The 25,086-nt window shown below is 43.2% G+C and overlaps 1 protein-coding gene across 6 annotated transcripts in view; it reads left to right on the top strand.

Annotated features, from left to right (window-relative positions):
- Prosap (SH3 and multiple ankyrin repeat domains prosap) overlaps positions 1-25,086 on the top strand; it is a 125,972-nt gene that overhangs the window by 30,990 nt on the left and 69,896 nt on the right. For all 6 annotated transcript variants that reach the window (XM_077413657.1, XM_077413663.1, XM_077413660.1 and 3 more), the window contains exon 2: positions 20,588-20,649. The gene's annotated coding sequence lies outside the window, so the exon portion shown is untranslated. The remainder of the gene's footprint in view (positions 1-20,587; positions 20,650-25,086) is intronic.

Genomic DNA, 25,086 nt, shown 5'->3' with positions numbered 1-25,086 from the left:
CGAACGAAATGGCTTCTAAGAAGTTGAGATCGGATCGTTCGTGATTGAATGTCGGATCGGAAGAAACGATCGTATTGTAAGCCGCGCCGCGCGATGGTACCGGGCAAAAATATCGAGACGAAAAGCCGAGAAGTCGTGAAGCGGAACAGTGTCATTTATAAATCATTCGATAGCACGGCCTTTCCGATGGGAATTGTTTCGCGTTCCTCGGCAAGAGCTTCGCTAACTTTCATCGGTTTTATCCTCCGTCGTTTTATTCCTTATGCACCGCGTCGCGAGAGTATCTTCCCTTTATTATCGAATCGCTAAACATTTACGACAGACCGACGCGCTGTATATTCTCGTTTTCGGAGCCATCACTGGAGTGCTCTATCAAATAAATCATTGTCGTTATAACGCCGTCTTTGACAAGCACGTAACGTAGGTCGAAGCGACGTGTCGAAAATATACACACGCATATTTGTCGGCTTGTCAAGTCAAGTACGCGACACATATTTTCTTTCATCTTTCGCGTATGTGCGAGAGCGATATTTTTACGACGCCCCATGTCGGTGTGCTCCGTGGTCGATATATAGGACATGCGGCCTTATATCTCCGCGCGCATGAGTGTGGCTCGTTGTGCCTCGCGCCGCCAGGAAGGAAATTGCATCACACCCGCGTCTGCACTCGCGCAAAGCGCGAAGATTGGCATACGCGACAGATTTCAAATTCTCGTCGCTATAAAAGATCGCGTCGTAAAAAAAAAGCGTCAAAGAGTTTTGCAAGAGTCGCGCAAGCTCTTAAGCCGCAATAAAAACATCGTCGTGCAGTACGAAAATTACGATCAAGGAGAAACTCTTCTCACGCTATTTTCCGCCGATGTGTAAAACTTGCGTTCCTCTAATTTACGATCGTTAAGCGGCGCGCAAACTTTTAACGCATTGCACGCTTAAGAAATCGGGGCCGGTCAGATTTTAAGCCTCTAAGCGATATTCGATCGCGAGGAATTCTTTCGCGGCAGCTCGCGAACTCTCCCGTTGTACGATCGCGCGCATACGAAACGCGCATCTGAATCGCACGCGTGATTTCCACCGAAAAGAAAGTGATTCCGTCATCGAGAAACGCAAACGGCACCTTCGGGCGCCGGCGTAACGATCCTTTCTCCGCCGATAGAGAAAAGGGAAAGGTCCGTTACTATTTTATGAAAATCTCCTCTCGCCGCTTCTCCCGTCCCGTCCGTCAGCTGAACGCGAACGCTCGGGTAACGCTCGGTAGAAAAACGATCGTGCGACCGCGCATTTTATAGGCGTTTCGTGAAAGGAACTCCAAGGATCCCTCCTTTCGGTTTTCACGACGACGCGACGCAAAGAAATTCTCTTAAGCGCATACAAATGACGCTCGCCTATGCATATTCATGCTTCCCGGACGTACGCGCGGCTATATACCGATGTCCGAAATAATTACTTTGTCTACAGGGCGCGAAGGGTTTTATTCGTCGACGTGATCGCGGTACGGAATTTTCTTACCGAGCAGACTCTTAACGCACGTTCATCTCTCTCCGTATCCCCCGCTGGACATGAGATATTCAAGTGGATAGTTGTAGGGGCAAGGAGTCACGTAACGTTCTCACGAAAGCCGGATTATCTCGTAGATAAATGACCATTTTCCAGTCTATCAGTATATGTGTTGTGCAGCGACGCGATAGTGCTCGGAAACGAGCGGCTTATCATTCATTGAACTTGCAACTGGATAATCTTAAGGTGCGCTATAAATATGACATATATGCTCTCTATCTACCTGCTTCCGATAGAGAGAACGCTCTTTCGCTGTCGTGTTTTATCAATCGTGACGATTTCGATGTGTCGATATGAAATGGTGGGAGCTCGCGCGCGCGCGTTTGTATATATCAGACGTTACCTCTCGTTACATTTTATACGGTGGTGCGTGCGGCAACGCGCATACACGGAGATATATAATACATTAAGTAAACCGCACTCGCCGCCGTCGCCGCGGTCGGCTGCAAGTCTAATTGGTTGTACTTTCGAATTCAGTCGATTATGCATTTTCCCATGGCCTAATCACGTCGCTCCGTTACGTCGGCCTTGTAACATTTTTGCGCGCATCGGTCGGTAATAAACACGCGGCCAAAGATGAACGGGGATTGTGATGCGGTGTCGTAAAAATCGAAGGCGAAGTTCAACGCTCATTCGATTACAAGTAGAATTTTATTGGCGTGTTAACGATTATATAAGACAATAAAAGTATTGCGAGCTTGTAGATCGTTAGAAACTTGATAAATAATCTCGCGTATAAATGTACCGCTGATGTTATCCGTTCCGCTAAATTTATTTTGACATTTTAAAGACGCCGGGCGTTTCGCGCTTGGCTTTTCTTCCTTCGCACGCAGGTCGCTCGAGAGTTTCTCGCAATAAACAAATTTTATCTCTTTTTTTTTCCGCATCGTACCGCAATTAAGTCCCGCTTTTGCTCGCCACTGTACGTCACAGAACGCAAATCACTCGCGCGATTCTATTTTGCTTTCTCCCTTTTTTGCACTCCGATTTCATCGAGAACCGCACCGTCGGCAGCGCGACTCACTTTTATCGGCACTAGCGGTCTCCGCCTTATCGCTAACAACTTCTCGCTGCGAAGCACTAACATTTTTTTTCGAGTCTATATTGTAGAACCTTCTTCGTCTTCAGCTTCATTTCGCGTTTTATCATTTTCAATTTTTTTCTTGCGGAATCGTCTGTCTTCACAGACGACATTTATGCAGCAAAACTACGCTTTCTACTTTTTCTTTCTTTACATACGCTATGCTTTTTCCTCACGCCAAAGTGGACACGATCCGCTGCTTGTAGTTTCACAAAATGTTTTAGAGGAAAGAAACGGGTCTCTAATTCTCACGTTGTTTTTCATTTCATTTCCGCGGTCGAATACGGGGAGCTACGGAAAGGTGCGCATCCCGTGAAAGGTGTTCCCGAATTTTCTCGCTGGTGAATTTTTTTTCGACGTAGGAATCACCGCGACGGCGCATATCACCAGTTTTTACGATGTCCAGGAATGCGAAGGCTTCTCCTCCCCTCGCGGAGAACTCTCCGCTGTCTCCGATATTTTCCTGACCTGGTGTGATGTGCCGTAGTGGTTTTTCCTGCGTCGTCTGTCCGTCACGATTCTCGAGAGAAGATATTCCGCCTGTCGAAGATTGCGATATCGTAAAGATGTAGTGGCGCGGCGCAACACCACACGGAGATAGCCATTAAGGACTATTGAAAGGCGTCTTTATAGCGTTAGTTAATAATCCATTCTACATTCGAGGAATACCAGCTGCAAGTATATGGATGAACGGCTTCAAGCGAGATAAATCGATAGAGGTTACATCACATTTTCTGTTCGTACTATTCGGCATAGTTACATTCGGACGAATAACTTGTATTGATTGTATTAATTTTGATGGAGCGATTTTCTTCTACCTATTGGGATTTTACTTACATTTAATTCTTAATAGGATTGTAATTTATTCGATATAATTATTTAATTGTTAATATTAGTATTAATTAATGGGACTCTGATTGTTTCTATAGTAATTGTACATGTAACGCGATGTAATATCGCTAACAATGTGATTCGGCGCGTATCATAATTGTATTTATATCTTCCGTATAGCATTAAAATTGTTAATCCGACAGTGCACATCTGTATGAACGATTGTAATAATCTTATCGGCCATGACCGACCACACGAGGATTGATTAAATCGTCGGGGACCCCAGCGGACCTGAGCAAACTCGTTTCGAGCATGGAATCCGCTTATGTCTCATTTCGTCCCGGTTTCGCGCGTCCGCGTCCTCTCGTTTATTTCTCGGTAGATACCGATACACGCGGCGGCGGCTCGCGTGACTTCCGGCGCGTGTACCCGATCGTGTAATCCGTGAAAGATAATTAACACGCGTTCGTTACGCCTCCTCTCTTTCTCTCTCTCCCCGTCGATTCGCGCCGTCAAAGAAGCGCGCGCGCGCATTCGGTCCGTTTGGTGAGTAATAAATGATCATGCGGGACCGCGAGGCGTGCTTTTCCGATATAGTAGCCCTCTTCGCCGACGCATGCGCGCCTTAATAACGTAATATCGTTCCCCGGAATTTTTTGATCGTCATTGTAAGGTGGGACGAGTTTATTAATGGCACGGTTGTGCACGTAGCGATACGTTTTTTATCTTGTTGATTAATGATGAGAATAAAAAAAAAAAAAACACGCGTATGTCGTATGTTACTTGTTGTTATGTTGCTCTAAAAAAAATGTAACGTGTTGAAAAAGAAACAAGTAAATGAAAATACTTAATAAACAAATGATACTTAATTTATTCCACCCTTATTTCCCGCGGGGCCGCGCGTTCGTTCTGATAATGCACATTGTTAGCATACCTCAGAGAAGTATGCGATTATGATTGCCCATCATTATATTTACAAGCGAGTATACCTACTATGCAAATCAAATAAGTCATATTAGAGCATCGTGGTCAAGGTCGGCCGTCTTGGGAAATCGCCTTGCTTGTATTAAAACCGCGTGTCAGATACTCGTTCTAACCGGAGGTATGTACATACCCGTTGAAACACCTAATTACTTTCACGCACAGCACCGCAAAAACGGCCTACATCTCCGATCGCCACGGAAACGCATAGTTTATATCGACGAAAGTCGATTATTTCGACTTTGCGCTTGCCGATCTAAAGCAGGTCGGCCAGCATTAGACACGCTTCGAGGCTCGTAATTATTAACGCGCTGCCGGTAAACCAACTATATCATTTGATGCATCGTCACTGTCAGTGTTTAACTTTTACCGCGGAAAATTGCGCGACAAGTATCCTGCGACATACCGATGGTTAAACTTTTTCTTTCGAAAATTCAACGTCAACGTTTTTAATTGAAGACTAAACGATAATAGTAATGAATATGTATATGTATCATGTATGAAAACTGTATCAATTTTAATTATTAAAATACTAAAATTATTAAATTATAATAATATTCTTATCACTTATATTCAAAATATTAATATATATTTAAATACAACCATTTTAATTTTTTATACAGAGTATCATGTAAATGTTTCGTCGAAAATATATATCCTGGAAACTAAAATATCGTCGTGCAATGAAAAAGTATACGTTTCCGGCCAGGTTACCACTTGCTTTTTTATTTTCGTCTCGAGTGCTAGTAACACCACGTGCGGAGGAGAAAAAAAAATAAGTGACTCCGGTGAGTCTGCTCGTGCAGGAATATACACACAGGGTGACTCGGTGATTTACGAGCGGCGATTTCTCGTGCTCGGGCCTCTTCTCTCGCGTCTCTCGATCCGTCCGATAGATTCGAGTCCGGAACAAGGGAGAGTACTCGATAGATCGAGACGCGATTAACGCGATGGCGAAGTCAATTTCGACCCACGAGGGTATCCGGACTGATTGCAAAAGTCTCCATCCGTGCGCGCGCGCGCGCGCGATGGACGTTACGGATGTAACGTTGAGGTATCTTATTTCATTACACATCATGTCCGGTATCGAATTATCTTTCGAACAATCGCGCATATATCATATGGCCGAATGTAGGTGTTCTCGAATAATGTGCAATAATCGCGTCGAAGGCGCCAAGTTCAACATTTCAATACGTACAATTTTTCAGTGCAATTAACTTTTCGTACAATTTCGGTTGCAATATTGAGCCTTACAATTGTAGTGATAATTGTATTCAAAATTTCAGACAAAGCTAACAAATTATTAGTTACTTGACATTTTATCAGAGAAACAAAAAATTTGATAAAAATTATTTTTTAAATGGAGCGATGGCTGCACACATATAACTGCTTTTTCGCTAGAGAGGAAGAGAGAGAGAGAGCAGAGTGAGACGGATTTACGATAAACGCACGTGGACGGGATGCAGTAAGGTATATATATGGCGTAAGCAAACGAGTTTCGTTTTATAGATAAATAAACATATATACACGGACCGCGTCAAGAACCTCGTGAGAAGTCGTACACGGATTAAACATTATTTTGCTCGGCCATTACAGGGAGACGAACCAGACTTGACTTTTCGCTCGCGCGCGTGTACCAGACTTGACTTTCGTGTAAAAGTCAAGTCGAGCCAATGTCGAAATTGGTACGACGCGATGTTTCTCGGCCTCGCGTCGTCATAAAACTTTAACGCCTCCTCGCTCGCCCGCCGAGAGTACGTCTTCCCCTTTGACGGAAGTCAAGTACTTTTTATTTATCAGCCAATTCGCCGGTTTTACGTCCGCCAGTACAAGAGGGAAATACGAACGCGATCTCTCTGCACTTTCGGACCTTGGGGCTTCCCGGGCTCCCTCGGCCGCGGCATAATGCAAGCGTCTTGCTCGTTGTTATTATCATTATTTAGGATCCGCAACCGCTCCGGCGTCGATCGGGCATCGCTCGATATGAAATCGTTTCAGCGACACCAACGTAAAGACGCCAACGACGCGGCTCTCTTTCGCATTCTTTATTTTCCTTCTTCGAGGTGAGACTTTTCTCCTCGAAGTCGGCGCTCGTTACGCGAAATTGGCTTGTTTGCAAGCGATCGTGTCGAGCGTAGGTGGTGGTGTGCGCGACGGCGACATGACCAACAGAAAAAACGTAGCAGCGAGTAAGCGCTCTCCCTTGGCGAAACGTAGTCTGAATTACGCTAATTAGCCCGCGTCTCGTGCGAGCAAAAAGTTTCGCAGCCGTTGTGGTGTATGTGTGTTTTGCCGAGTTCTTAGTTTGTAATTTATTCTTAAGGTGTCAATATAAAACTTTATTTTATTTTATTACACTGAAAAAATTTATTATTTGCAAGAAAATAGATTTCTTTAAATTTAGTTTCCTTATAATTTAAAGAAGTATTTAGTAGATTTAAGAAAACATTTTTCTGAGTTTAAAATATTTTCTCGAATCTACCTATAATACTTCTTTGAATTAAGGAAACTAATTTCAAAGAAATCTATTTTCTTGCAAATAATGATTTTTTTTTCAGTATACTTATTTTAGTAATACAGATATTTCTTCCTTCCTTAATATCTTATAAAACTCTCTCGAACGTATAATTATTGAAAAGATAATAAGAAAAGCCTTGCATTGTTGCAAAGTAATGTCGATCGATAATAGGAATGTAAGACGTATTATGTACAAAACGGAGAACGATAGTTCTATTATTCTCCGTCTTGTTTTCTTGAAGTATATAGTCTTTCGTACAGAAATATGCATTGCGCACGAGCGGTCGAAGATAAGCGCTCGCTTTTTCTAACTTTCTGGGTTACCGTTGTTTGTTATTGCATACAGTCTGCGTTATAGTTGTTAGGTGCGGAACGCCGCGAGCGATTTACTAGCTACTTGGCAACACGCGACTAGAAAGTTGCTCGTGCTTTGATCGCCTAACATATAAATCGAGCATTGTTCGTATAACTGCCTGCTGGCCGGTCGCGCCGCGCCGTTTTCTTTCTAATTGCATTTGAATTCCGTATTCGAGAGAGAGAGAGAGAGAGAGAGAGAGAGAGAGAGAGAGAGAGAGAAGGAGAGAGAGAGAACATTTAGATGCGATACAGATCGTAGCGTTATTATAGATCGTTCGAGAGTACAATGCGTGGAATGCGTTACAATTCGCGAACGTGAACTTGCAACATTACAAACTGCATGTGCGTTATTTCATTTGCGATTTAACCCATATACATATAATTGTGTTTCTGTCAGAAAACTCAGTTGAAACACTTTTTTATACAGTTTAATTTACATATATATAATTACATTTTGTAACATAAAAAACTCCAGCGACAACGGAACTATTGTACGGCGAATAAATTATTTTTTTATTTTTATTTGCAGAATTAATCATTTATTTTCGCGTCGATTGTATATGATGCACCCTTTGTGCCAATTTCTATCGTTCCTTCTCTCCACCGAGTTTAACCTCTCAAATTGACTTCTAATCAAATTAAAATGTAACGTTTCATTCGAAGTATCTTAGCTGACGCTTTTGAAATGAGATTCTAGTATAACGATAAATGTATTAGAGCCTTAAGGTGCGATCGACGATTATGTAGCACGGCCGACGTAGACGTTCGGAAGTCGCACTTCCGACAGACAATTTGCGCAAATGGAAATTCGAGAGATGGCACGATAGATTTTTAAATAGTATTTATATGATTAATAAAAGTGAAACATTCATTATTTATTTCCTGCGCAAATAAATACGTAATGAACAGCGGAGCCGTTAAACCACTCCGTATCGTGAATATCCAATTCGAATGTAATTTGGATAAATCGTATGTACATACACGAGTACTTAAAAGTCGTTGAATTTGCGTGGAAATTCAGTGAACAAAAAATAAACAGTACGAATTTGCACTTTCGCTTTTCATCTAAGTAAAAAGTGGAAACGAGCGATATAAAAAAAGAAGTTTGGAATATAAAAAAGAACTTCCATTAGTTTCAATCTCTGCTTCTGAGATATTTAGTAGCGTGTAAAGCGTTGAAAGTTAATTGCGGTTTGCCATGACAATATTTCAAGAGCGGCTTTTGTGCTGCTATCGAAAAAGAAGATTATGAATCGTGTCTTCCGTATCGATTTGTATTGCTAAATCGCTCCGCGAATACACGCGGAGCGATAATAATGGTCCACGTCGGCGGGATGAATGCAGGTATAGACGGAGGGAATCTGATTTCTCCTCCGAGATCCGAGAGGAAGAGGCCCGGTAGGAAGGAGAGGTAAGAGAACGAAGAGGTGTAGAAGATGGAACGGGCACGTTCTTTCGCCCCGCAAGAGACTTTAGCCCTGCCTAAGGGGCTGGGATGTAAAAGACAGAGTCATATTAGACTGATGGACGGACGGACGGTGGAGTTATTAATTCTGCCTTTAATGAATTCCCATGCCGTTTTGCGTTTAGCCCCTGGTCTTAAAAGGCGTCAGGTTCTTTAAATGCTAATTCAACTGGATCCAATACCGATTAATTGCTCGCTTATCGATTCGTCGTCCGTTTTTCGTAACGCGAAATAACGCAGTCTTCACCAAGCTCTCGCTTTTACATTTAGCTGATGCCTGATTTAGCTGTCCGTCGCTCGTGCGCGCCGCACCCTTAATTGAATTTCTCTCCTATTTTGTTTCTTTCGGAAGCTGTTTCGCAAGCCAGTACGCTTATCAATTTCGGCTCGACATTTGCATTACGTATCGCGCATTTGCAGCCACAATTACATTGTCTTTAAATAGCTCGCGGCTTGAATTCGACGCGTGCAAGTCGATGGAAGACCGTGACCGATCGTTGTTTTTAAAGCGATACACGTGGAAATTCGTTTTATTCGCGTCATCGAGAGAAGGAATGATAAGTGGCACGGCATATAAATGGCATAGATAATCGTGAAATATGTTGAGAGATGTTACGGCGCATTAATTATATTAATCGATCGCCTGCAAAAGCTGCCGGCATGACTTCGCGTTTGTTCTAATACGCATTGTAGCTAATATCTTTCTGAATTAACAATACTGCACGTTGTATCTACGGTTTACTTAACATATATCTAAATGTACTAAAATGTCATATCGTAGTACATTAGCATAGCATAACTTATAAAGTAAAAGTTTATATTGCATCCTAAATTTAACGTAAGAAGATCATAGAATGTGTATATAAATTCAAGTTTGTCAAAATTATCATAATCATAAATATAAATTTTCTAAGTATCTCAGGAGGGATTTGCGTTATGGGTAAATAATTTCAGAATATGGAAGCATCGGAACGCGCGTTCTCGATCATCGCGTGACAGACAAACGCACAGGAAAAACAAATATACACTCCCCAGTAGACGCAATGAAACGCGCATCAATATCTCGATAACCGACAGCTAGGATTTTCCAATGGGGCGGTTAATCGCCGGGCTTACATCTTCGTTAGGCCCGCTTTATCATCCGCGGGCTTGATTAAGGTTCTTTATCAAGCAACGTCATTACTCCGTTTACTAGACCAGCGGCCCGAAGAAAACGGCTCGGTGTGTATTTAACGCGGAATATAAATTACCTTATCGGCCCGAGTCTCTCTTCTCTCCCTCCCCCCTCTTCCCCTTTTAACTTTGAATAAACAGGCGCGTATGTACGCGCCTCGCGAGAGAGCGCGCTCGTCCAGCGATACGAGCAGAGCGCGCGAGCAACTTTGTTATCTCGCGAAACACGCGTATATATGTACGACGAACGCGAGCGAGCGCGAGCGCGAGCTCAGGATCCGTGACCGTGATCCCGTGGCGATTATCCATAGGATCCACCGCGGATACCTCGTTGCTCGAATGCGAGAGGGAAGGAAAAGGGAGAAGAAGGCGCATCGATCGTAGATCACCGGATCACCTGCGTTCGCGGTCATTAGGCTAATGCGGGGTTATATGGGCTCCTCCGTGCTTATTTCCGCCTAATCAATCGTCACTGCTGACGTCATCCGATGCAGCAGCACTTCTTCTTGTTGCTGCACCGCATATACGAACGCGATGAATCGATTTATTTTTGCATACCGACGATTCGTTACGCGCGGACCGATAAAAATCACGCGTTTCATGGTATATCTATACTTGGAGCCGCGAGTGATTATTTTTTGCGAGTTGTATTTACAGTTGAATCCACTGTCGTGTAATTTGTATATTATCCACAATAATAGATATACACCGACACACAATTTCAATTAATATTTCCCTCGTATAATTACTTCTTAATCGTTATAATTCTAAATAAGTCTTGTATATCTTGTGTAACTTTTATTCTTTAAGATCCCGGCTTGATTAATTCTGTACTTGCGAGACTACAATTTATCAGGAACAGCAATCTGATTTATGCGGATGTACGCTGGCAAAATGATAACTTGAGCTATTAGTCGTTGTTCGTAGCTAATCGGCGGAAGTACAATGCGGGACGTTAGGGATGCGCGGGATAGTGTGGGCCTTCTTGGTCGTTAAGGCCGCACGAGGAAGAGATTCTACCATTATCCGTTCGTTCCTTCCCTGAGTACGTATCGCCAGAAAGAATGCCAATGCATCCTAATGAATGTCGATTCGCCGCGAAGATATTAAAGATATGTGTACACGCGCGCGGGCCCCTCTCTGTGCCCCGACAGTACGGTGCGTGGCCGCGACTATATATGTATCCCCCGTGTCAATAGCGTAAGTGGAAGCCTTGAAATTTAATCGCTTATATTTTGCGCAATTGGCGATACGAAAATTGTACATTGTTACACATCGCACAAAGAATACGTAAGTAGTTGACTCATAAAAGACGCGTCATGTATTTGCTTTGTGCGTCAGCCTCAAAATCCGTATCAGATAAATTAGTGAGCATTGGATGGCGCAATGCTTGATCAGTGGATTCTTATCTATACATCGGTCGGTTCGATAAGAAGGAACGAGACGGCATAAATCATCTTTTCCGCAGTGTGTTTTTCCGCGGTGAAATCAGGCTATAAGTGTGTTCGGAGTTAAAGAAGCCTTTTCCTTCGTCTACGGCCTACGCCATTGACCCTGGAGGATCTGCGCGTATAGTGTCGAAAGAAGTTCTCTTTCTCTCTCTCTCTCTCTCTCTCTCTCTCTCTTTCTCTCTCGTGTTCGCGTGTAAAGCGTATACGCAGGGTGCGTCAAACAGTACCGCAGGAATTTGCGGAATTCCAAGGTTCTTGCGCAGACCGCGGTGCCGCGACGCTACCGCGACGGCGGTATCGATCGATCGACCGATCATTGAACGTACGAACGAGCCTCTCGGAAACTTCCCAATTACGCGGCGAGGAAGCGCCGCTCGTTCCGAGGAGAGAAAACCGGGAAGCGCGGATGCGACAATGGTCGGAAATGCATGGTGCGGCATACCCATTATAAGTGTCAACGTCGAGATTTATGCGCTCTCGCGCATGTCGCGTACATGACACTTTCGTCACACCAAAGATTTTAACGCGCTTTTTATTATATACTTCGAGCGACCTGCACGTATTTCCAGATTTCCACTTGTATATATTCCTATATATAAAAATAATTACTCCTAAAATGGTTTCTTCCTGTAATAATGAGGAAGCAATGTGCAAGTTTGTAATTTGCACCCTTTTAATTTATTAACTATATTTTATTAAGATATTTGCGGAGTAAATTTATTCATAAATCGAAAACAAGATGGAGATTCTTCTCTTATATCTCATTACGGCAGAAATTTCACTCGTGTTCTATTTTGAAATGCTCTCGTTGCTCTCTGCCGCTGTAGCAAATCTAAAATGAAGGGAGATAAAAAGTGATATACCTCTCGGCGAATTTCATCTTACACAATTAACATATATAGGCGGATCGTATGCGCGCTTACCTTCGGAAATCATGACTAGCTTGGGCACGCCCAACATCTAAAAAACAAATCACATATTTAATAATACATTAATCCATATCGTTACGTACTTAATAACGAATCGCTTATGCGATATCGATGCTTACATTGGAATACGATCTTCATATTAGACAAAAGAAATTTACGAGCACGAGCGATCGTATCTACGAAAGAAAAAATATAGGAAGAATAGATCCTGATTATCCGGCTTTGAGATCGCAGCATTCTGTTTGGATATACGTTCGCTCACCGAGGCGGTGAGCCGCCTTTTCGAAGACGCGAAGCTGAACTTACTTCTAAACGCGCGCGCGCGGGTGAGCTTGTATTACGTAAAAGTGCGAGCAGCATCATATTGCGTGCACGAGTCGGCATAAAGCAGCGCGCATATATCCAACTTTATAACGCTGATCTCTCCGCGTTGCTCTCCTTCTATCTCTCTTGTTCCCCTTCTCTCTTCCGCTACTTGCGCGCAAGTCCTGTCTCGCAGTGGGTTAACGAAGAAAGTACGCGTGGTGTAACCCACTCGAACTTACGTGCCGGCGAAGCGTGGACCGCGTAAGTATAAAGTGTGGGCAGAGTGATCCGGTAGCCCACGTGTTCTATCGGCGATTAATCCGCCCCGAGATAGGAAATCAATTCGCGCCGAACTGATTTAAATCCCTTGCTTCAACCGCGCGTTATTGAGCAACATATGTGAGTCTTGTGGCCGCTACCATTTTCTCTCTGTTAATAGAATTTTAACGAGAGTTCCGAAAACAGATATTTTATTTATATTCTTAATGTATTAAATAATTTTTCCGCAAATGGGAATTTAAAATATTTTGGAAAGAATGGAAAGAATTTTGACAAATATGGCACTAATGTACGTAATAACTATTACAATTTTTTTTTAATTTTGATTTTCTAAATTATATCTATTTTTATAAGGAAACATCTGTTTGCGTTGTGTACTCTCTAAAAGTCGAAGAGTGAAATATCACTCAAAACGAGTGAAATACACGTGTATAACGAAAATTGGAAATTGAGCCTGTGCACTTTGAGTGATTCGCCACTCTAAGGCTGCGTTCCAATATTCACTGCCAGTACTGAAAATCTATAGTGTACGTAACGTAAACTGGCAGTGAATATCGAAATGCAGTCTGAAAAAAGAGTAAAATTGCGCTTTATATAAGTCAGAGTGAAATCGCACACCATTTGAATGAAAAAGCACTTTTTTCGACTGCAGCAGATAGTGTTCGCATAGGAGTGAATTTATGTCATTCTAAAATTTTGAGCAGAAAATTTTACTCTGTTAGAGTCATTTCTCAGTCGATCTTTAGTGAATCGTGATTCACTGTAGCTTTAAAATGAGATTATATACGACTCCGGGAGAGTAATCGTCCTAAAAATTTGAGTGAAAAATTCACTGCTTTCTTATGAGTGCCCGCATTTACTCAAATTGAGTGACAATCCTCTCTTTTGGAGTGACAATCGCAATCACTTTAGTGGCGACACCACTCTATGAGATTTAGAGAGCAGTATTATTGAATTATTGAACATCGAATCCGGATGGAGAGATTAACAGGAAATTTTTTGACAACAATAATCGATTACTATCAGTATATGCATTAAAGTGGCGTTAGATTCGAACTATTACGACGGTAAATCGAGATCGATAGTTTCTCTTACGTTAAAGTATAACTAAAGTATAGCTTTGGACCAAAAGATAACGACGACAGAGAGTAGTTCGCTTCGGGCGATAGTTTCTCGTTATAATCTCATCGATCGGCGCGTCGCGCGGATCGAGGAAATCCGCGATATTTTACGGGGAGGATTTTCAAAACCGATGAGATCCGTCGGGAGGATCATAGATCGCGCGCGTAAGTGTGTGGGATTCTCATAAAATGGACCGTAAGAGAGGAAGAGTTCCTGCCTTTCTCTCATCTCCTCGGAAATGATCTCGCAATTCTCTATCTTTCTTTCTTTCTCCGTGCGCTATTGTCTCTCGCGAGAGAATCCATAATTTAGCATTCCCATGAGATGCCGCGAGATGCTTTTTTTCGGGACGCCGTTAACATTTTGAGGTCTACTCGTAAACCTTTTCGCCTGCTGCTCGCCATGCGAACCCATTAAAGACCATATAATTATGTCTTCCATTTATCAGTCTCAATCGCGTTTACATCTTCTATATTATGTAACCATAAATGTCAAAACGATATAATTATTTTACGTATTATCGCTTCATCATTCACTGACATCCGCGAATCAATTTTCACGTGCTTCTCGGAAATGTTTTACTACGATTCTGAGTTTATCTTCGACAATGGAACGATAAACTTAACATGGCAACGTAATTCTGCCGATGACAGGCTGAAAAATCCTATAACTAATAATGCGGGCGATCTCGCGGGTAGCGTTTGGTTATGCAATCGCGGTGAAATATCGGAAGACATTACGAAAGACCGCGGCAGCTTGTTTACTCGAAGCACACGAGATGAATCTTCGCGGAAGGTATACGACGCGCGTGTGGAAGTATCACTTATTCCACGTCTTTCCCGCGACGTCGCTGATTGCAGGAATTTCCGTCTTCCTGCCGGCACGCCTTGTACGCGACGCGGATTAATTAAAATTACGTGATGCAATTAGCGGTCGTTACGCGTCGACGTATTATTCGGTGAAAGTGTTGAGAACCTCGACCTATCCTCGTGCGCGCGCGAAACGGTCGGCTCCATTAATCTTGCGAGCTATTTTCTTTTTTCTCTCTCTCTCTTTCTCTCTCTCTCTCTCTCCGTTCGTCTCGGTCGGGCTTATCTCGCGCGGATCTACCTTCCGATACGCGCACGCGTAATAATGCGGATACGAACTATGAAACTATCGGCAGATATCGTAAACGCCTCCCTCGTGCGCCCCACTGCGCCGCGACGTACAACGCGTTGAAACGTCGCGTATAAATTATTAATGGGTGAAAATATCACGCGTGTCAAAGTCAAAGATGAGTGCGATGGGGGCGATGAGTCGCACGTTCGCGATTAACGTGAAGAACGTTCAAAAGGAATAATATCCGATCGGAAAAAAATTACTTTGCGTATAATTATTTTGTCCAAGTTTCTGAATAGAGAAATTTAATATCTAATTTAATATCTAAAGTTTTTACATGTGTGAACACGAGACGGTTAATCTTTAATTTAAGAAGATTATACTTAAATTGCTTTTGCAATTTAACCTTTTAGACGGGCAAGTTTTTTCATGACTTTTTATGATTTTTATTTATAACTTCCCCATGTATGTACGAAAATGTTATACTACGAAAAATAAGCGACCCCCGTGGAGTCTAAAAATATAGATTTCCCGCCCTCTATAGGTCAACAAAAAAGAGTTATATTAATGCTGCTTTGAACGCTTTAATTTTCATTATTTCTATAATCTCCATTTTAATAATTCTCATGTCGAATTATACGTTTTGAAGCATCGCGTATCTTAATTTACGATACCAGCCAGACGCACGGCGACCTTCCTCTTTGTTTAAGCTCGTTGGGGACTGATGGCAAGTTGCGCCGTCGTTAACTTGGAAATCGTATATTATACTTAATATCGCATTACGATCACCGTCGTATTACCATTTGCGATTTAAGCGGCGGCCTCTCGCCGAACGCGCACGCTTAACAACACGTTACGACTATCAGCGAAATAATTTGACCGGTCCCCCTTTCACTCGTTCGCTCCAAATTAGTAAATCCACAAGACGAATGCTGCGGACGGATTATCGGTGCGTTTCGCGCAATTGGTATATCAGCTTTACGAATGGTCTGTGACGAAACGTGATTAAACAGAAAAAAAAAGAAATTATCATTCGAGAGTGGAGATCGAGGAATGAGGTTTTAATCGCGGCGATATATGTGCCAACTCGCGTCCCGCGTCTCTCGGGCTTCACCTCGATTTCGCGCGCCGTCGTCGTCCGGTAATCAGCGAATTCTTATGGGATTCGTAAGACCTTCGCTTGCGTTTAATTTTACAGTGAATTTATCGGGAGTTTGGCCGTTTGATCGAATATAGATTCCGGGGTTTAACGGCACATGCACACGCATGTGTCGCGTAATAATCTCGCGCGGTAATTAGGATATTCGTGGGAACCTCTTCATTAAAGGCGCATTAAAAGACGTGACGCGCGGAAAGACGCGATGTCTTCGGTAACGCGCGCGTTAGCGGAAACCGGTCCCCGAACTCGCGCGCGCGAGCGGCGCGATATCACGCAATTTCTATGGATTAAAGGGAAATAACGCGCCTTGTATTCCTATTTATAGCCATAGTTCCGAGCTGTGCACGCGCAACCCCGTGCTTTTCTCCGGCCTTCCCCCGGCCGAGGCCCAGGCGCATGTGTGGACGCGCCTTTAAAAAGGACACGCATGAGTGCAGTGCGGCCGCGGCTTTACGTCGCAGCGGCGTAGGAAACTACATATATAACAAGGCGAAACCTACGAGACGTGTAAAACTCTCCGCGGGGATTACTACGTGTCTCGTCTCGTTTTTCGATCAAAAACGCGCGCGCATAAACGCGAATCCGGCTATTAAAGTGCGTTGTTGTTACGATGAGTATTTCGAAGTCTCGCGTGATTGAGGCGATTTCGAAAAGTGTGCACATAAATCAAAGATACAGGCTACAATTATTAGATAATTCCGATCCGTACGCGCGCCGGTCGTGCGGATCCGCTAATGATAATGGAGGCGCTACAATATACAATAATAAACGATTCTCCCATGTAAATTGCAGGGAGAGAACGCCGAACGCCGGGCCTCTCTCTCTCTCTCTCTCTCTCTTATTTCGCGCTTCGCGTTTCGATCTATATATCGCTGATCGCGGCGGTTCCCAGGAAAGAGACGAGGGCATCGGAATCGCCGCGCCGCCCGATCGAGGAAACTACCACTTGTGCTGCATGTGTGCAACAAGGTTGCAGAGTAGTCATTACGCCCATGTACACGATAACTAGATGATTAATTTATTATCGCCTTCCTACGGGGTTCACCCAGTTACCCGATGCGCCCGATAGGTCAGTGCGAGGGCCGCGCGCCTCGGCTCGGCGCGGCGCGGCGCGGCGCGGCGCGGCGGGGGAAAGTATCGATTTTGCATCGCACGAGCAACGCGGTTGCACGCTCCAACGTCTCTATTCGCTCGCTCCGTAAGCACCGCGCGCGCGGGACCGAGGGGAGCGGACGTTATTGTACGTCACGTATATAATAGCCGATCAGATTAAATCTCCCCGCGCCACGGATAAGCACGCCCGCGTTTTAAACACGCTATACCGTTGTCGTCGTTATAGCCGCCGTTGTTGTCGTTTATATCGGCGAAGATGCGCGATGTACCGTGCATCGCGCAGAGGCGAATGATGCGGGGGGTTGCAGGTTTATATACCGTGTCCGGTTATCGCTTTGCTTAGTAATGTGATGTGTATTAATATTTCAAAGATCGATAGTGCCATTAACAATAGCGGGGGCACACGTATATGAAATGTTGAAAAGTGTGTAAAAAGCGCGAAGGCAGCGCGCGCAGTTGTCGCGAGACGTCGAATTATCGTTTTTATAATTTAGGTCGATCGACTTTTGCGGGAACGACGTTCGGTGTCATGAAATTGTCGTCCCCGCGCGCGCGTGTATGGTTTATTAATTATTAAAACACTTGCGAGCGTTTATCGGCCGTTATTAATTCCAATAGAATTTTCAGCGATTATCTGTAATTAAATTATTTCAATGGAGTTTTAATAAAGGCACCGTGGTTGACCGACCGCGTTACCGTAAACTTCGACACCGTAAGCGGATTGACGAACCCCCGCCAGTCATGTATGCTAATTTAAAATTGAAGTCGTTACTCGACGTTGCCGTTTCGCGTACACGGGTCGGCTATTGTTATGCGGCGCGCTCGCGTATCGGACACCGCAATAACAACAACGGCGATATAATAACGATCTGAAAGTGCTGGAATAACGGGGGCTTTGTGGACCTACGTGACAGAGTTTCGAAAGCATTTGCACCGACCTCTCGTCGTCTTCCTTCAATTTGGCGGCATAAAGACAACTTCATAAATATTATATCAGTCTTGTCCTATTTTCGAGCGTGTACAAAAGTTTGCGAGAAATAGTTTGCCATTTTTTAAAGCACAGTCCTCTCGCTACAGCTATAATTTTCTCTATATACAATTGTAATTTCTTTATTTCTTTTAGTTTATATTTTCAATACAACGGTCTCATAGAATCATTAATACAATTCTTTCATTATATAGAAGAGAAGAGGTTTCGCGTCTCATAAAGATTTCATTAAGCTTTTCGTCGTCGAGTGCGTATTGTTCCGTCTGTTGCGTGCGCGTTTAATTTTATACCGTCTAGAAAGTGAGCCCGTCGATTCCCATAAGTATCGTTAGTCGTAATCTAAGACCATCCAACTAGGCATGTGATACGAAAACTTGACACCCGAGTATGCACGCTTCTAAGGCTCTTATCTTCTTATCACCCGACACTATTATGCACGCCGCATATCTCGCACGGCGGCTCTTTATCTCCCTTTGATTTTATAACGTTGCGCCGTTGTCGCGCGGGTTTAATAGTCGAGAAAAGTCCGCGACGATAATGATCGTATCGTGTGACGTTACTCGCGCTACTCGCGAGCAAAATCGTAATTTTCTCAAGAGTGTCTCTCTTTATGTCATTTACCTTCAGCGATCCAAGTGGAACCTTACACGTATATAGTCGGGTTCTTTTATTCGACGCGTTGATATTTGTCGGAAGGGAGCGGCAAAATCTTCCGAACGAAGCTGCCGTAAAGCGCTCCGAGGCTGCCTCGGATCTCTATAACGATCGTGCGAATGGAAACCTAAACTACCACGTGTCGAAAGAAATAATAACGAAGAGCGTTAAAAAGCGTGCGCCCAGGATATCGAGAGCGACGTTATTCACACGCTTTTTACTATTGTTTTGCCGGGACGAAATTATTTAATAATATGTACACATTCACGCGATATTGCAGTAACAATATTTTACCCCGGCGATTGGTTTATTTCCCTTGTCGAACGATAAGAAGATTAATGTGCGCCGCGGCCAAATTATAGCGTGCTGATTCGCGGCTGCGAAGGGGCGATAACATAGTGCAAGTCTGAACTTAAGATTTTCGAGACTGGAAAAATAAACGACGCTATATAATTCCGGTTGCCCCCGGCCCCCGGACCGGGACCCGCCGATGGTTCTTCCCTACGAAACTACGATTTCCTGCACGATTCCCGAAATGATTCCCGGAAAAAAGTCGGCCGGTGTGGTCTCGTTCGGCACGCACTGCGGTCTACAACGGAAGGCGAAGAGCTCGGAGAAGTAATATTCTCTTCAAACGCGATACTTTCGTTCCTTTGAAACAATAGCTTATATTATTCTATATTATTAACGTAGATAATTTATCAATATCAATCCTTGACAAGTGCAGATCCTGACTATTAAAAGTTCCTCGTATTCGTTTTTATCTTGGAATTCTTCAAGTTAATTTCTCTTGGCAAAAAATCTCGAAGATATTCCTTAATATTCTTTGTAAAGAACAATAGCCTTTCACTTTACACTTCAATAAAGCAAGATTTCCCGGTACACCAGTGTCTCGTACTAGCTTGAGACGCGTCCTGGTCCTGGTCTAAAAATCAGAATCTGGATCTGATTTTTACGCCTCTCTGTCCCGCGTCCCCGCTCCGGTAATGCGCGGTCTTTTTCCCCCCTCCGTGGCCGTGGCGAATGTAGCGCGCTCGTTTCTTGAATTGCACTTTATTTATGCGATCCTCAATGATCCCGAGGTATAGAGATAATCTCGCAAGGAAGGCACGCCGCGCGCGGCGCGCGGAGACTATTTTCCCGCGGAAATATCCTCACGTTAACAACCCGGGGTGTAGCGTGGAGAGAAGTCTCTCGGGGTCCACGGAGAATCGTCGTCTCATCGCGCCGCGCGCTCTTCGCGCATTATAGAGGTCAGCGTCGTCCTTTCTGCGATTTTATTGACGACGGCGAGTTTCCTCGCGCGAGGGATTCCAGTTTTATCCGCGACCACGTTCCCTCTCGCCGTTCTAAAATTTACGATATTTCCGATCTTCTGGGGTGTTTTTTCCCCCCCGTTCCTTTTTTTTCCCCTCCTCAACTCGACGAGCACACCGCGTTTGCGTGCGCGGTGCCGGAAGCATATCGCGCCGATAGATCTAACGGTGAATTAGCGCGGATGAAAGAGATTTTTCTCTCTCGTTGCAGATGCTGCGGTCGGCGGATCACCTTCTTCTGCATCCAAGCGGCGAGATCGCGCTCCGATTATGGTGAGTAAATCCCCTCCCTTTACACAAGCATGCCAGGCCTTGTGAGATAAATTATTTATGACGCACGCTGCGCGCCGTCGGTGGTATCGATTTATCGAGACAGTAGGATCGATGGTTTTTCTACGAATTCGCGCCGACGAAAACGTAACGGTGCATCCCGTTCTTACCGCCAATTCGTGTTTTCTTCGGTGCGTCGTACGCATCGTTGATCGATTTTGCTACACGTTGCACACGACGAATTTATTAATCCTCGAATATGTCGGCAAATTTAGTTTACAAACTTACCACGTGTCGTTGGAAAAATTTACATGTTTGATTTCGCGTCTGCAAAAAACGAAAAATTGAATTACGCAAATCAGTTTTTAGCTTTATTCAATTTTACACGGAACATATCTCTTACGCATCTCAGGTAAGAACGATGCTCTGTTTGTCTCTCAGATTTTCTTTGTATACATCGCTATTTCCAGAGGGCATTATTAGAGATAGGATCAAGTTCAATATGTACTTAAAAATCCGGGTCAAATCCAATAATCAAGTTTCACTTCCTCAGATTCATGTAACATTCATAAGAAATAATATTTTGTGCATTATACTTGCGAAGTAATCGAATTCCCATTAGTTAGTTTCGAATCTTAAAATAAGTGCCTGCAGGTTTTGAAATGTATACTTATAAGCAGTTTCTATCTTTAAAGAATCGTAAAAAGATTGAATCTTTTGCAAGTAATATTCGAATATGTTATCATAATATATAAGTTATAATGTAAAACTGTAATAAAGAGATATTTGTGTGTACACACACACACATAATGCTTCACGTTAAATAACCTGTAGAAGGGAAGCCTATTTTTATGCTCCACGGGGATCGCTTATTTTTCGTAGTATAACTTTAACACATATATGGAAGTTATAAATAAAAATCATGAAGTCATAAAAAAACTTGACCGTCCTCTAAAGGTTAATTTCTAGTAAAGCACTCACATAGAAGGTTCAAACATATTTGATCCATGCAGGTTCGAGTCTATAATTTGGAAGTGACACACTCTTGTTTTCCGAGGAACTCACAGAGGGTTCGAACCCATTTCGTCCAGGTTCGAGTATACTTGAAGTATCGCTTTTAATTTTCAAAGTAATCATAGAGAGTTCGAAACTGCGCCAACAGATTCGAACCTACTTGTAAGATACTTTAATCCCATCACTAAGCGTTATCTCCCTATTCCACTTCAGGCTTAATTTTCTTTTCGAGATAGGTATAATACGATGAAGCATGACGCGAAATTTGCGCGATATATCCAGCGCGAGGCGCTCAAGGAACGCTCATTGTCGCTTGGCGCGGCCGATATGGAAATCGCACTCTATACATTATGGAGTATCACCACCCACCTGAAACCGGCCTCTGCGTTGCGTTACGCGCCCAGCGCTCGCTTTGTAACCGATAGTAACGCAACCATTTTTTTTTTTCCCATTGAAAACTGGGACAGCCCACGGTGGGTTATATCATTTTGCCTCGGATTACGCGATTGCTCGTTAACGCGCGCGCTCGCATTGTGCAAACCTTCACCCACGACGCTGTTAAATATTAATTGTGGCCCGCTGTGTCGTCACGCTAGTTCTGCCCGTTTTAGGGTATCGGACGGGCCAATATGTCCGCGATTTCACTCCATTAGTTGCCTTCCGTAAATTGGATTTGTCCACCGTTCGCGGATTACACAATCCGGAGTGTGCTCTACCGGTGAACATCGAAGCGGCAATTTAACCGCCGAGAATAATACACCGCTGTAAATGTAAATGCGCGAATGTCCGCGGAGAGATAACGCGAACGTATCGCTCGTCGTCGTCGTCTTCGTCTTCGTCGTCGTTCGATTCGCCCGGAGGTTGACTGATCTCGATTTACCGTTACTACTTGGCGGAGAGACGAGGAAGAGGAGAGACTCGGGCGGTCGCTCTAATCTTCCGGTACGCTCTCGCCTAATTAGCCCTTTCGCCGCGGAGGGTGTGCACCGTAGGTAACTTCTTTACGAGAATAATGATGAGAATGATTAACTGCCTTTCATAATTTCCCTCGCTTTTCCTCGCGTTTCTTTTCTTTTATTTCAGCCGATATTACGTAAAAACGAGCTAACTCACTGAGCGAGCATGTTTTGAATAAATTGTCGGCCCTCAACACGATGTATACAACACATTTCTTTTTAATTTTGTCAGTTAGAGTTTTAGTTCTGCGCGTAACATTGTCCACGTATTAAAAAGCAGCTGTCACGCAAATATCGTGCAATGTTGCATAGAAATGTAACCGCTGTTTTATCGTGCGATTATGGCTTCCTGCTGACACGGGAAACGTTTTAATGGCGATGTTTAAACGTTTCAAAGCACAGATGGGACACTGTACATTATTTCCTGGCTTTTTCGCGACATACGTTACTACCTCCTCAAACAGCTCGATGACATAACCGATTGGAACTCGCTCATATCATACGTGCCCACGTGCAAGTAGAGACTGCATACGTAAAAGAATTGTTATGTTTAATAAAACGGCGGTTGTTCTTCTCGCTAATCTTTTATCAAGGACGCATCAAGTTCTTGATTTCATATTTTAGTTATTTTATAATATTTTTTTTCACGATTCGTGCCAAAGAGTGATACGCGCCTTTGAATACGGTCGACGAGCGGGTAATCGTGAAAAACGGCCGCGTTTCGCGCGTTTCTAAGTGAAATATTAAGCATTACGTACGCGGCGCTCACGTGAGTGGAAAACACGCGAACGTAACTCGTACACTGTACGCCTGCTGTACCAGCCTCGAAGAACAGTATCCGCGACGTTGGTAAAGGTACGTTCACCTTCTTCCGCTCGCGTTCGAGACACGTGTTTAAGATCACGCGCCGGCCCTATTAAGCCGGTCAATCATTACCGTGTGTTGATTGCACTGATTGCTTTTCGGCCGACAGGTTCTATCACGGTATGCGCGCGTCACGGTGTTACGAAGATTATAGTTCATAACGGCCTTCATTACAATTTAAAGAATTAAATATTTAACCTTAGCCCGAAATCATCCTTCGTGAGCTAATGATAATTTGTTTAAGAGATGTTCGGTTATGTGGTAAATACCACGTGTGCAGTTGGTCTTCCTAAACTGTAAATTAAATTACGATGAACTATATTTTCTATATATCTAAGAGAATAGAAAATGAAATTTGGAAAACTTTTCTAATATATTTTTCTTTATAATATATATTATAATTTATTTTATAATTACAAAAAAAAAATTTTGTATTCATTTATATATTATAATATAATATATATTTTCTAATACCTATAATTTTTTGAAATACATACACAAAAGTTGATTCGTGCGTCTGATATTCGAAAGCCCGACACGAAATTCGAACGTTGAGCGATTGAGCATCGCAGGATTTTCATCGGTGCTAATACGACGTCGGTGCGTCTAACGTGCACGACAGAATATATTCGCGTATAATAGGTACGTAGATCGCGGCATACGGATAACCGCACGCGTGTTTGCACGCGGACACGCGTGCGCGCGCACGCGCATAATAACGCGTGTATGCGCGCCGATACGTGCATTCTCCCGCGTGTGAGTCAGACAAATGGAATTTCGTGACACGCGATACGCCGAGCCGAACCGCGGCGGTTTATTAACAAGTCATCCGGGACCGGGTAACTCTCCTTGTAACGTACGTTCCGCCGCCGTCGAGCGTTAGAAGTCTCTCCGGCGTTTCGAATGTACGCATCGATGCGTGGAGAGGTGCACGCCAGAGAGCTCGGAGCGACGAGAATCGAGCGACGATTCATTTTCCACAATGCCAACATTGCCGACAGTTCAGCGGCTGCATGTCCTACATGAATATCGGACCGGAAAGAAATCTGACAATGAGATGCGAATAATGAAATATGATCAAGCTCGTTTTTATACCTATACAGATATCAATTTGATAACAGTAACTTCGACAACAGTAGCTTATCGCAAATGAGAAGAACAATATAACGAAAAATAAGTGGTAATCGTAACACATTAACATCTTCTGTGAAAAAGAATCTTTTTGAAAAAAAGCATTAAAGGAGAAAGAATTAAATAAGAAAGAGCTGAAGAGAAGATTAAATCTTAAAAAGAGACGTTAATTTTCTCACAAAAAGAGAGATCGAGAGATCTCAACGATGAATATGAAATTGTAGCAAAATGATGATAATTTATTTAATAATTACTGCAAATGAGAGATTAAAAAATATAATTATTTATTTATTGAAAATTATCGTAAATATATATACATTTAAAGTTTAATAATTACGTCAATCGGGTCTCTTTATAATTATATAAATTTATAATTATTATTATTACCTTTTGTATACAGTATGTTTCTAGATATGTGGCTATATTTTATCACATTTAATGCTATTCTGTTACAAACCAAATTAAATATAAAATC

This window comes from Temnothorax americanus, unplaced genomic scaffold (genome assembly GCF_048541705.1).
Source record: "Temnothorax americanus isolate GAGA-0224 unplaced genomic scaffold, ASM4854170v1 Scaffold33, whole genome shotgun sequence".
Taxonomy (NCBI): Eukaryota; Metazoa; Arthropoda; class Insecta; order Hymenoptera; family Formicidae; genus Temnothorax; species Temnothorax americanus.
Note: the sequence above shows the minus strand (reverse complement) of the source record. Positions and strands in the feature narration are given on the sequence as shown.